Genomic DNA, 14,369 nt, shown 5'->3' on the forward strand with positions numbered 1-14,369 from the left:
TATTCATTGTTGTTAATCCCTTACTGTACCTAATTTATAAATGAAACTTTATCATAGTATGTATGTATGTGTAGGAAAAAACATAGTATACATAGAGTTTTATACTATCCTCAGTTTCAAGCATCCGCTGGGGATCTTGGAATGTATCTCCCACAGATAATGAAAGATTACTAATCCCAATGTTTAGAACAGTGTTAGGTCCGTAGTAGACAAGCAATAACTCCGAAATGAAAAATTTAAAAAAAATGAATGAACCCTTTCTGCCTCCATACATCCAGCTTTGGCCAGATCAATGCCTCAATAAACTGTAGTGGGGAGAACGCTGGTCTGTTCTTTACTCCCCACCCTTTTCTGGGTCTTCCAGGTTCCAGCCAGGAGGCAGGGAGACTAAAAGAAAGGAGCAGAAGACTAATTACTTGGTAGGAGCAGTTTGTCACTCATTCTAGACCCCTGATGCTATCATGGCAGCTCACAACATTATTAACCAGTTCTCTTGCGGCTATCTTTTTGTAGGTCCTGTGTGGTTATGTCCAGAGGTTCTGTCTTCTGAAAATCAGAACAAATTATTTATGAACTTCAATAAGTTTAGACATGAATTACTCCTTAGACTTTTGTTTTTAAATCGTACTCTTCCTATCTTCTAATCCTTCAACTTATGGCCATCCTCCATATAACTTTATTTTCTTATATTTATGTGGCTGGAGGAATGAGGAAAAAACTAAATGGGAATATAAACCTCCTTTTCTCTTGGATAATCTTATTTCACCTCACAATTAACAAAGTAAAACTTTCTGTTAAGTATAGCAGATTGTTGGACAACATAAATGGCAAAACTGAGTTAATAACATAGATCCCTATATAATAGTCCCCTTTATCCACTTCTCAATACCCCTACTGGATGCCTGAAACCACAGATAGTACTGAACCCTGTATATATTATGTTTTTCGACCTGATAGCCTAGATGGCCACTAAGTGACCAACAGGTATGTAGCATTGATATAGTTTGGATTTGTGTCACTCAAATCTCATGTTGAATTGTAATCTCCAGTATTGGGGGTGGGGCCTGGTGGGAGGTGATTGGATCATGGGGGTAGATTTCTCATGAATAGTTTAGCACCATCCTCTTGATGCTGTCCTCGAAATAGTGAGTGACTTTTCACAAGATCTGGCTGTTTAAAAGTGTGTGGCATCTTGCTCTCTCTCTGTTGCTCCTGCTCTGGCCATGTGATATGCCTGCTCCCCCTTCACCGTCTGCCATGATTTTAAGTTTCCTGAGGCCTTCCCAGAAGCCAAGCGGATGCCAGCATCATGCTTCCTGTACAGCCTGCAAAACCACGAGCCAATTAAACCTCTTTGCTTTACAGATTACCCAGTCTCAGTTATTTCTTTATAGCAACATGAGAATGGACTAATACAAGGACCTACAGTATGGATACACTGGACAAAGAGATGATTCACATCGCAGGAGGGATGGAGTAGGACAGTGCGAGATTTCATCACAATACTCAGAATGGCACACAATTTAAAACTTATGAATTGTTTATTTCTGGAATTTTCCATGTAATGTTTTCTGCCCTCGGTTGACTGAAGGTAACTGAAAACATGGAAAGAGAAACTGTGGCTAAGGGGAACAATTGTATCAATTACCTATGACTGCATGTCAAACAATTACACAGAATTAGGGATTCCTTTCTCCACTTGTCTCTTTTTGGGTATTTCCTCCATGTTCTCTCTGGCTTCCAAGAGTCCCTTTTCCCAACTCCTCTGTCCAGAAGAACAGGTTTTCTCCCAGGTGACTGTGTCACTGTACCACTGCAGGGCAGATCCCTGACTGGGAATGGCTTCAGGGAAAGGGAGGGAGAGAAAAAAGGAATCAGCAGTTTCCACCACTTTCTCTAGCTTGCAGTAGCCTTTTTTCCTGGTCCGTGGCTACATGGTCAGGCTTCTCTTGGACATTTTGCTGATAGTGTCTGGTTGACAATTCCCAATTCATCTATCCTTGGAACAAAGCCAAGAGATAGAGGAGAAAAAATAAAAACAGGAATCTCACTACTCCTGTATCTGTCTTTCTTCAGGCTTTGAGTTTCCTGCCATCACAATCCACCTGCTATTATTACTTTTCAGAGTCCTTGGATAGTTGTTCTTTGTATATTATTTAGAGATTTTAGTAGTGATCAATCAGTAGGAGACATGGGTGGCAGTAGACTTACTCTATTTTGGTCAGAAATGGAACTCATCAATCTAATAGATGAAAAAACATTTTAAGTCATATTTTTCTTATGACGAGTGAGTTTGAGAGCATCTTCTCAGGTTAAAGAGACATTTGTTTCTCATTTTCTGTGAATTATCTATTTACATATATTGTCTAATTTTCTATGTACAGAAACTCTTTATATAATAGTACAGTCCTTTATCTTAGATATGATTGTCAAAACTTTTCCTCAGTTTGTCATGTCCTTTGATTTCTCTTATGCTATTTTGTTTGTTTGTTTTTGTTTTTGTTTATTGGTCATGAAAACTTCTATTTCTAACTGGTCAATTTTACCAGGCTTTTCTTTTACTACTTATTATTTCTGGGTTGTATCGTACTTAGAAAGACCTACACCTCTCTCTCTCTTCAATTACTTTTTTTTTTTTTAAACAGGTCTAGCTCTGTTGCCCAGGCTACAGTGCAGTGGCATGATCTAGACTGACTGCAACTTCTACCTCACAGGTTCAAGTGCTTCTCCTGCCTCAGCCTCCCAAGAAGCTGGGACTACAGGCGTAAGCCACCACACCCAGCTAGTTTTTGTATCTTTAGTAGAGTTGGAGTTTCACCATATTGGTCAGGCTGGTCTCAAACTCCTGACCTGAAGTGACCCACTCACCTCGGCCTCCCAAAGGGCTGGGATTACAGGCATGAGCCACCACGCCTTGCCCAATTACTTTTTAAATTCTTCCATGGTTTCTTGTTTACATCTCATTATGTTATGTTCTTTACTTTTTTTTTTTTTTAGACTGAGTCTCACTGTATCACCCAGGCTGGAGTGCAGTGGCATACTCCTGGCTCACTGCAACCTCTGCCTGCCAGGTTTAAGCAATTCTCGTGCCTCAGCCTCCCGAGTAGCTGGGATTACAGGCATGTGCCACCACGCCTGGCTAATTTTTATATTTTTTTAGTAGAGACCGGGTTTCACCATGTTGGCCAGGCTGGTTTTGAACTCCTGACCTCAAGTGATCCCTCCCAAAGTGCTGGGATTATAGGCATGAGCCACAGCGCCTGGCCATGTTCTTTACTTTTAAAATTTGACAATCAGGAATTTATTTTGATGTGAGGTAAGTGGAATGGATCCAACTTTATATCTTGATAGCTGCACATTTTTCCAACCCCATTTCATTAATAATCCATATTTCCCCCTACCGATTTTAAATGCCACCATTATCATATACTAAATTTCCTTCCCTATTTATGAACTTTCTATTCTATCTTATTAATCTGTTGGTTTATCACTGTACCAGAATCATAAGATTTTAATTTTTGAATCTTCATAATACTTCATTCTTTATCTTTAAACTCTACAATACAATCAGAAAAGTCAACCCACCCACCCACCCAGAGGTTCCTGTATCTCGAATTGCCTTCATAACCACCTACAATAGCAGCCGCTGAAGACTCACTGTCAATAAATTGTTCATCCAAGGTGACCACGTAATTTCACTGTTCATCCAAGGTGATAATTTACATAATTTTTCTTCTGTATGCTTAGATTCATAGCATCCCATTTTCCACTAAGTGACAAGGCCACCATCCACCATTGTCTTCAAACCCAGCCAGTCCCAGATTCCCAGTTTCAGGGTCTGATTTCTGCAACCACTTCCAATACCAAACTTGGCAGTCAAATTTCAGTGCAGAAAACAGAAATCACTGTGTGTATTTTACACAGGAAGATATTTAATAAAGAGAACTAAGTTCTTACCAAATCGGTGGAAGGCCTGAAGAAGCAGCTCTGGGATGGACATCTTGGAGTGAACAACTCTACTGGGCCAGTCTACCAAGGGAGCTGCTCAGTCTGAGGCCACTGGAGCCAGGCTAGGCCTGGAACCAAGGCCATGGCCTGAATGTGGACACCTTAATCTGTGATCTAGGGATTTCTGAGTTTGATCAAGAGGCTGCCACAGTCACTACTGCTTCTTAACACCCAGGAAGCTGAAGAATAAGGACTGAAACTTGTGACAAAAAAGCCATAACCTTCTTATTCACGGGGAGGCATCCAAAGCCACAGGAGGATGGTTTCCTAACCTCTACCTGCCTGACACCAAGAGAGTACATCTAACTGGAGAGCCTGATGTTTTTAGGACTCTGACCTCTATACCTCTTTACATAAATCTTGCTCGTTTCTTATAGAGTTTATTTCTAGGCAATTTATTTTTCTAATCGCTAAAGAAACTGTTGTTTCTTCCATTATATCTTCTGATTAGTTGTTGCATATATATAATCATTAATTTCTGTATATTAATATTATACTCAGAATAAAATCTCATAGTTTATAGTAGTCGGTTTTGTTTGTTTGTTTGTTTGTTTTGTCGCCAGGCTGGAGTGCAGTGGCACTATCTAAGCTCACCACAATCTCCGTCTCCCGGGTTCAAGCGATTCTCCTACCTCAGCCTCCCAAGCAGCTGGGAATGCGGGTGTGCATAGTAGTTGGTTCTTTTAGGATTTCCAAGTTTACAGTCATATAATATGAAGGTAATAATTATTTTTCCTCCTTTCTTATCTTGTTTCTGGTATTAAGAAAATGTTTTTGGTGTTCACTCAGCAAGGAGGAGATTGACTTTGGATTTGAGATAAACATTTTATCATTAAGTAAGAATTTATCAATTCTTATTTTGTTGAAATTCTTTACCTATTAACGATGAATGCTGGATTTTATTATATGCCTTTTCATCATTTATGGAGATAGTCATGTGATTTTTTTCTTAGTAATTTTAAGTTTTGTTAATAGGCTTCCTTATTTAGCCTTTATTCTAAGAGAAATGAGGAGTCACTGAGGAATTCTGAGCAGCTGAGAGACATTATTCAGACTTAGATCTTAACAGATCTTAACTCAGGTTTCTGTGTTGAAATACACAGCAGAGACACAAGGATGGAAGCTGGCTATTGCAATCTTTGAGACAAGAGATGGATTGATTGTACTAGGGTGGTAGCAGCAGAAGTGATGAGAAGCAGTTGGATTTTAGAAATATTTTGAAGGTAGAATTTTCAGGAATTGATGACATATTAGATGTAAAGTATGAGAGAAAGAGGAGTCAACTGATAACTGAGGTAGGGAAAACTATAGGAAAAGCAGATTTGGGAGAAATTCAGGAGCCCTGTGATGGATACTCTTGGGTTTGAGATGCCTTTTGGAAATCTGAGTCAGTAAATAGGCCTCTGGCATTCAGAAGAGAGGCCAAAGCTACAGATAAGAATTTGCAAGTTATCAACACAAAATGATATTTGATGCTATGAGATTGGACGAGCTCACCAGAGTTGTGAGTGCAGTTACAGAAGGGAAGAGGATCATGGACTGAGGCTCAATCGTTAACTCCAATAGTAAGAAGTTGAGAGAAGAGAAAATAGCAAAGGAACTTGGGAAAGACTGGTCAATGAGATGTGAGGTAAACCCAGAGAATGGGGAAGGGCAGTGTCTCAGAAGCAAACGAAGAATCTGAATTTAAGAGTTGTGCCATATGTTGATGCTAGGTCAAGTAAGATATGAACTGAAAAAAAAAAGTGACAGCACTAGGATGAACGTATTTGTCCTATCAATTATTATAAATCTAAAATCTAAATACTAAATCTAAATACTAAAACAGAAATCTAAATACTAAAATCATTTGTGAATAAACAAAGATACTGAAACTAGATGAATTAAAACTCAGCTCTGTACGCTATATAAGAGACACACCCAAAACAAATTGATTCATAAAGTTTTAAAATAAAAGATGGGCAAAAACACACCAGGCAAATATAAACACCAGTAAAGCCAAGATTATGACAAAAGTTAAATTCAGAGAAAAGAAACCTATTAAACAAAACAAAGAAGGGCAGTTTAGAATGTTAAGGTGCAGATTTCACATTGACATAACCTCCTATGAGTATATATGCCCTAAGTAACATTGCTACCCCTCAAATGCACCCAGGTGCCCCTGCTTTGGAGCCTTGGCAGTGGTTGTTACCTCTGCCTGGAACACTGTCCCCCAGAGCACAAGTAACTCCTTCATTTCCCTGAGACTTTGCTTAAAACCTTATTTTTTCAATGAATCCTACTGTGACTTCCATATTTAAAATCGTAACCTATTCTGTCTAATTATTTGAAACTCTATTTTGCACATTTTGTTCCTGCTTTTCATGGCCCTTGCTGAGTGTTCTTTAGTGCCTGTTCTTTCATGGACTGCTTTCAGTTTTTCCTATTTTTCTCTGATGCGTTTTTTTTTCCCTTTCACTTCTTTTTGAAGTGCTACCAGCTCATGTTTGATCGGTTGTCTCACTTTCTCTCACGTGAGTTACCTGCAAGAGGTATATGTTAGTAGAATCCAGTTTCCTGGCTGGAAGGAGTTTGACTTATGGTTCAGGATTGAGTGAGTGAATTGTTTTAGCCTTTACTTCTCCCAAGTCAAAAACTAGGCAGCTGGAAGGCTGCTGTCAGTGCAGTCTTTTCTCCATGTGCACTGGCTGACTGCTTCCTGCAAATACATGAATTGTCCGCATCTTCATTCAGCTCTGTTCTCCGCATGCTGCTCCTCTGGTTAGGATCTGGCTTTGTGACCTCCTCCCACAAGCCCTTTAACTTGGAGTGTGCACTAGCCTCATTTGAGATCTGCAACCCCTTCTGCCAGCTTTCCTACTAACCCTCACTGCCTTGATACCACTCCCACATGTTTTGTGTGGTTTCGAGTTTGAGATGTCTCCTTGTTTTGCAAAAGTGGGGTTTTCATTTCTGTTCCTCAGTGGCCTCATTACTGCTGAGTGATTTCTAAGAGAAAGGAGGAATGCTTATAGTATCCACCCTTCTCAAACCAGAGTTGCCAACTGATTTTCTATAAATTAGGGTTTTACTATTAGCAAAAGCCAAGTTAGGAATTTCAGCTATTAAAAGGTTTTCAGACTTGGCATAAATATAGTGATTTTTTTTTCTTTCTAAGACTTGTTTAAAAATATTCTCGTTGTATGAGAGGGACCCACTAGATAACCTCTAGGTCCCCTTCAGCTTGGAAATTCCGTGATTCTACGTAACACACCCAACTTACCTCAATGAATGCAGAGAACCCATTATTTTCTAAGGCAAAAGAAAGTGCTTATACAGTAAAAAAAAAAAAAAAAAAAAAAAGGAAGTTACAGGCCGGGCACGGTGGATCACGCCTGTAATCCCAGCACTGTGGGAGGCCAAGGCGGGTGGATCACCTGTGGTCAGGAGTTCAAGACCAAACTGGCCAACATGGTGAAATCCCGTCTCTACTAAAAATATAAAAACTAACCGGGCGTGGTGGTGGGCACCTGTAATCCCAGCTACTCGGGAGGCTGAGGCAGGAGAATTGCTTGAACCCAGGAGACAGGTTGCAGTTAGCCAACACGATGCCACTGCATTTCAACCTCGGCGTCACAGTGAGACTCTGTCTCAAAAAAAAAAAAAAAAGAAAGTTACAAAATCGTAATTTTCTCCTTCAGAATATGATACGGAGTTCAGTGCTAAGAAACTCGTTTTGAATAAAATTGACAGTGCTGGTTATTTTCTGTTTGTCCACATCTACCCTCTACCCTTCTCCATCCTCCTCTGTGCCCTAGGAGGCACTGGCCTCTATGGATGCGTCAATAGGCTTCCTTGTCCTCTGGTTCCTGATTGGGTTCAGTTAATGGGAGCACTGGCAGGAGACTAGACAGAGGTAAGAGAGTGAGGTCAGAATATTTGTTCCTTGGCTGTCTCTGTGCTGAGTTATAGCGAGTTAGCCATGTCCCTCAATGGAAGGCCACAGCTCCAGTCAGGCAGCCTTTTCCATATAGTGGAGTAACTTCTCCCGCTCCTTGCCCTTCATGCCTAGAATGGTAATGACTCAATTATTACTAGCTTCAGGATGCACCACCATCCCTCATAGTTTCCCTAAACTTTGCTCACACATTTGTGAATAGTCTCTTTTTAAAACTCCACTCAAATTACCAAATTGGAGTATGCCATCTGTTTCCTGCCAGGACTGTGACTGATGCATTGGACATGTTTTGCTGCCCTAAATATATTCCAGCATCTCCATGCAGCACTACACAGTTTCTATAATAGACTTGACTGCCATCCTAAACTCTTCCCAACATGACTCAGATTTTAATGGAGGTAATTCACTATTTGATTTTTCATGTTTGGACAGCCTTCATAAGGCAACTATGACATAATGAAAATAGTTTTAGATGTAAAAATTTAGCTTCTAGTAGGCAATGAATAAAAAGTCTATATAAAGAGCAGTGGTGGTAAAGAGAATTAATATTCTGATTATAAAAATTTCTATTTAAATATAACAGCAATCTTTCTTTAGATCAAATCAATTATAGTCAAGTATTTCGCATCACGTTTAAAATGTCTCAGCATATCAAGTAGAAATAAAATGAAGAGAAAAAGAACTTTACATTTTTGCTGAAGACATTTTTTACGTTTTATATTTTGAAATAGAAAACATAAATTTATTTTCATGTATTAAAAGACCTATCTCATCCTCCTGGAAAGAAATATTAGGTTGGTGCAAAAGTTATTGCGGTTTTTGCCATTGAGAGTAATGGCAAAAACCGCAATAACTTTTGCACCAACATAATATGTAAACTGTTTCCATCCTCCCTATAGTGTTGAATACAAGTTAGAGTAGATGAAATACCATATAGATATTTTGACTATCTTGGGGAAAATGTGGTTTTATTTCCACTGTGTTTTTGCTGGAAACCTACAACATAATGACCATTTGACATCTGCCAAATAACCAAAGACACAATTTGGCTCACAGTGCCATTTCAGTTTCTTGTCTTAGCAGGGAAGAGCCTAAATGGCTAATGGGTCTTTTCTGTGTCTTCTGTGTATGTAATACATTCCTAGAATAAAGCCATTGAAGTAATAGAATTCCTTTACGAAATTACTCACCTGAGAACTGCTCATTCTAAATTTAGATTTTGAGGAATATAGATATTTTAACTATCAGAATATGCATCATTAGTGTCAAGAACTACAAAGGGGTTGAAATTTTACCACATGTATGAGCTAATAAGAAGTTAGTCTGTCACAGTTTCACAGTTGTTGACAGAAGACACAAGACTCCTGGGTCAGAGACAAAAGACATTATCGCTTGTTGTGTAGCAGTCAGCATGGGCTTCATATTTGTGTCAGTTCTCCTTACTCCCCAAGTCCCATGGGAACAATGTGGAACAGCTCAGGTAGATTCTACACAATCAATAAATTTGCATCATAGCTAAAAAAATCTCAGACTTTTAACCCTGGTCTTTTCAAGGGACTGTTAGCAAATGTGCTCAACCTGAGGGAAACATTATTTTTCTTGTCCTGGACAGCAAAAAAAAAAAAAAAAAAAAAAAAAAAAAAAAAAAAAATTCTGCCACTATCTTCAAGGCTGTTGGCTATACAAACATCTTCCAAAAGATATTTAATAATTTGAAACAAAGGGTGTCAGTGCCTTTACTCAGAAGATGGGCAGACACACAACAGACCCATGTAGAATTATCTCCCAACAATTAGGAGTAGCCTTGCCATCAGCACAATTCATGAGTTTTCTCAGCAGAAATATATTCTACAGCCTTCACAGGTAGCTGACCTTCAGAGTTACATAACTTAGTAAGAGAACAATTGCTAGATTTCCTTTTTATATGTCTTTTAATAATTAAAAAAATTAAGATAGGTATAATACAAGCACTCAATATAAGAATAAAAAAACTATTAAGAGTGTAGGCAGTGAAAAGTAGGTGGCTTTCCCTGTCTCCCAATCCCCCCAGTCTTTCTCCCCAGAGTAAACAAGCTTATTCTGAATGTCCTGGATATACATACTACTTATATGTAAATGTTGCATATGATATAGATTTCATACATGTTGGGGCCGCGGTATGTGTATGTATACTCATGTCTTCCCCCTACCTGAAATTCTTGTCCTACACACATCTCCACCCTCCAGAAGCAATTAATATTAAGGCAGGTAAAAAATCTAAAACAAGAAGCACTTCAATTTCATCCAGTGGCTCTTGAAATTCTTGCATTTCTTCATTTATTCCCATCTGGTGACCATCCTGAGAGACTTAAGGATAGTTATATCATAATCCTTGCCCTCACTGAGCGCACACCTGTGTTGGGGAGTAAGGCATCTACACACATAAATACAAGATAAAGAATGATTAGCACAGGTAATCAGAGAAGGGATAAACTACTTGAAACTAGAGGGTCTTGTGAGAGGATTGATGGCAGATGTGGTATGCGAGCTGGTCTGATGAAAGAAGATGTGGCCCTGTGGCATGTGTGAGTTAGGGCAGCAGGTGGAAAATGGAATAGACAGGCATTCCAGGAAGGAGGAAGACATGAGCAGATGTATACAGGCAGGAAAGCATGGTGTGGACTAAGGACACAAGGAACAGTCCATGGACCTGGGGCAGAAGGATGATGAGGAAAGGAGGGAGGGAGGGGTCATTGATGCAAAAGGGCCTCAAATGCAATGTTACTGCCAGTTATGTTTTTCTTGGGAATATGTGTAGCAACATGATCTTCTTTGGTCCTAATGCAAAATAACAAGGATACTGAGCCCACATGTAACAGCCTAAACATCATTTAGGACACTCATTGCTGGAATCCATATCCTCAAGCACAGATTGCAAAACATTCGGAGCTAAATTTGAGTACCAGAACCCTCTGTGATGTCAAATGCTAGTCGTCTGAACTCTAATCACCCTGAACAACACTTCAAGTCCTCATTCACATATCCTAGACTTAAATAAAAATCCCTCCATCTGGCCATATAACCTATAGATGTTACACTGACTGCTATTTAAGTATTCTCTAGTAAACACAAGTTCATAGCTGAAGATGAATTGTGATTTTTATAAAGTAAATATAGTCCTTTATCTATGTGATGAAATAGACAATGGTAATGTTTTAAAGGTCTTTGACTTAATCTGTCATTATAGTTTTGGTTTCTTTAGTTCGTATAATTTAGTAAGCTCTGGTATCTTTTTTTTTTTTTTTTTTTGAGATGGAGTCTCGCTCTTTTATCAGACTGGAGTGCGGTGGCGCGCTCTTGGCTCACTGCAACCTCCGCCTCCTGGGTTCCAGCAATTATCTTGCCTCAGCCTCCTGAGTAGCTGGGACTACAGATGCGCACCCACCTCATCCAGCTAATTTTTTGTATTTTAACAAAGACGGGGTTTTACCATGTTGGCCAGGATGGTCTCGATCTCCTGACCTCATCATCTGCCTGCCTCGGCCTCCCAAAGTGCTGGGATTACAGGCGTCAGCCACCGCGCCTGGCCCAGCTCTGGTGTCTTCTCTTTGAGTGGTCCAGTGTGTCAGACGTTAGCATTTTTATATGGTGAATCCTTAACAAACAAGTAAACAAACAAAAATAAACAAAAAACAGAAACAAAAAACAGAGTTGTCCTAGTGTGGATTTCCCGAGAAGCAGACCCTGAGACAAAGATTCGCGTGCAAGCTGTTTATCTGAAGGGAAAGCCCAGGAGACATAGGTAAGGGAGTGAAGAAGGGAGATAGAAAGGAAGGCAGCCAGTGAAGGGTATGTTGTCAAGAAGGCTGCTACTGTGGTTGACTCCAGCAACCAGCATAGGAGATACCTGCACATCAGTGTCAGTGAGGGAGCTGGTTGAGGACCACTGGCCAAGGGAGGTTAATTTTCTGGCACTTCTGGTGGCCATTTCTGTGAGTAGCAAGGACTCCTGCCACCAGAAGAGCCCTCAGGCAAGGAGATGCACATACTGGCAGTTGACATCAGGTTAGGTGGAGAGTCCAGGGAGGGTAAGAGGGGCTTCTGGCAGCATCTGCCACAAAGATCATTTCAGGGCCAAGAGAGTCTTTCGGCTCATATTTCACATTCGCAAGTTTAAGTTGAAACACCATCTCTGAGGGTACAGAAGTAGTTACAGAGATATACAGAGAGGATTGAAAGAAGACATCCTTCAAAGTAACTTTAAACTTGTGTCTCATTAACAGACCACAGTAGTAATAATTATACACAATGAATATAATATTTCTCACAAATCCTTTCTTTATCTTATAATTCATATAATACATTGTCTTATATTTTTGTGTTTAATAGGCATACTTTGTTAAATGTGGATGTTGAAAGTATTTAGCACTTAAATTTTTTATAACCCTGAATTGACATTTCTTTATTTTTAAAATATATTGGGAGTCTCAAAAACTGAAAACACCTGGTCTCTCTCACCACTAAAAAGGCCCCATTTAGCTTGGTGCAGTGGCTCAGGCCTATAATCCCAGCACTTTGGGAGGCCAAGGCAGGCGAATCCTTGAGTCCAGGAATTTGAAAACAGCCTGGGCAAAATGGTTAGAATCTGTCTCTACAAATAAATAAATAAAAGTTAGCCAGGCAGGCGTGGTGGTGCATGCCTGCAGTCCCAGCTAGCAGGAAGGCTGTGGTGGGAGGATCAATTGAACCTGGGAGGTGGAGGCTGAAGCGAGCTGTGTTCCCACCACTGCACTCCAGCCTGGGTGACAGAGTGAGACCCTGCCTCAAAAAAACAAAAGGCCGGGTCCGGTGGCTCACACCTGTAATTCCAGCATTATGGGAGGCCAAGGTGGGTGGATCACCTGAGGTCAGGAGTTCAAGACCAGCCCGGCCAACATAGTGAAACCCCATCTCCACTAAAAGTACAAAAATTAGCCGGGCGTGGGGGCACTTGCCTGTAATCCCAGCTACTCAGGAGGCTGAGGCAAGAGAATCACTTGAACCTGGGAAGCAGAGGCTGCAACAAGCTGAGATAGCGCCCCTGCACTCCAGCCTAGGCGACAGAGCAAGACTCCGTCTCAAAACAAACAAACAAGCAAGCAAGCAAACGCCCTAATTAACAACAACAGGATCATGGAGAATTAGGGACAAAATTTAGAAGAAAAATAAAAGAGCCCAAGAGATGGCGTCAGGGCATTTTGTTTTCACCTACTAGATAAAGAAGCAGTAGGGCGGTGCACATCGTACCTGCGCAGAGCTGTTTCTTCTTGAGCTTCACAGCACTTTGTGTACAGAAATGGAGAATGATACCCAGAAACTCCACTTTGTAGAACTAAGCAGATTGTGCCAGTTGATCCATGAACCTCTCTCAAATCTTGCTTTTTATCTCTTAAAGAAAACAATTTATGAGGCAAAAAGTAACCATTGTTGGAGGATAAATCAGAAAGTGGTCATTTTCCCTTTTAGAACTAGTGGGATTTACTAGCTGTTCTGAATACAGTATAAGAATATAATGGGCAGCAATGAATGAGTAATCATAAAAATATCCAAAGTAGAATTCCATCAAGTTTTAAAAATTGTTTCCTTCATAAAGCATAAAGAAAATGTGCCTATTTATCTTCAAATACAAGCAGATTAAGTTGAGATACATTGTTTAATTGAACTGTAAGTTTAAAATTCTTAATGAGATCATCTTGTAAAAACCCAAACTCTACATTATTCCTCCTGAAAATCTGCCTTCTCCAGACTGAAATGTATAAATGGTCGTTGACTAACCAGGCTATAAACTACTCATTTATAAGGATAACCTTCGAACTTGCATTACAATTGAAGAGATGAATAATTTTCACAAGTAAGAAATAGATATTTTTGTTGAAATTATGCAATTTATATTAATCCTCTTGATCACAATTTACAAAGAGTTAAGAAGAGAAGCTTTTTTGAGATGTTTTTATGGTTTAATAAAAATAATACAAATTGGAAAATTTTGATTATAATTACCCTTATTAAAGCATGTGTCATTTTACTGTGATTTTTAGTCTTCAGAATCAAGCAATAAATGCATGTAATGTTGGCTATTCAGTCTGCTCAATGGGATATAGATGGGATATTGTGACAAATCTTTTTTCTACCTATTTGTGAAAAATGAAATGTTTAGTAAGTATTTTTTAAAGGTAAAAATACTTTAACTCACAAGTAGCCAGAGAGCAGCTAGAGGTTTGTGAAACACGGTGGTCAAGGGCCTGATTCCCAGCACTCACTGGGCAGGAAGTTACATACCTGGTGTACAATGGGACAAGTCGTCTCCACAGGAGTTTGCAGTTGCACAACAGTGCCATCAAGTGAAGGGGTGAGAAAGGTGACTCTCAACAACTATTAATACTTCAGGTAGGTGCCACTCCTGTGG

The sequence above is a fragment of the Macaca fascicularis genome, chromosome 2, assembly GCF_037993035.2.
Source record: "Macaca fascicularis isolate 582-1 chromosome 2, T2T-MFA8v1.1".
Lineage (NCBI taxonomy): Eukaryota > Metazoa > Chordata > Mammalia > Primates > Cercopithecidae > Macaca > Macaca fascicularis.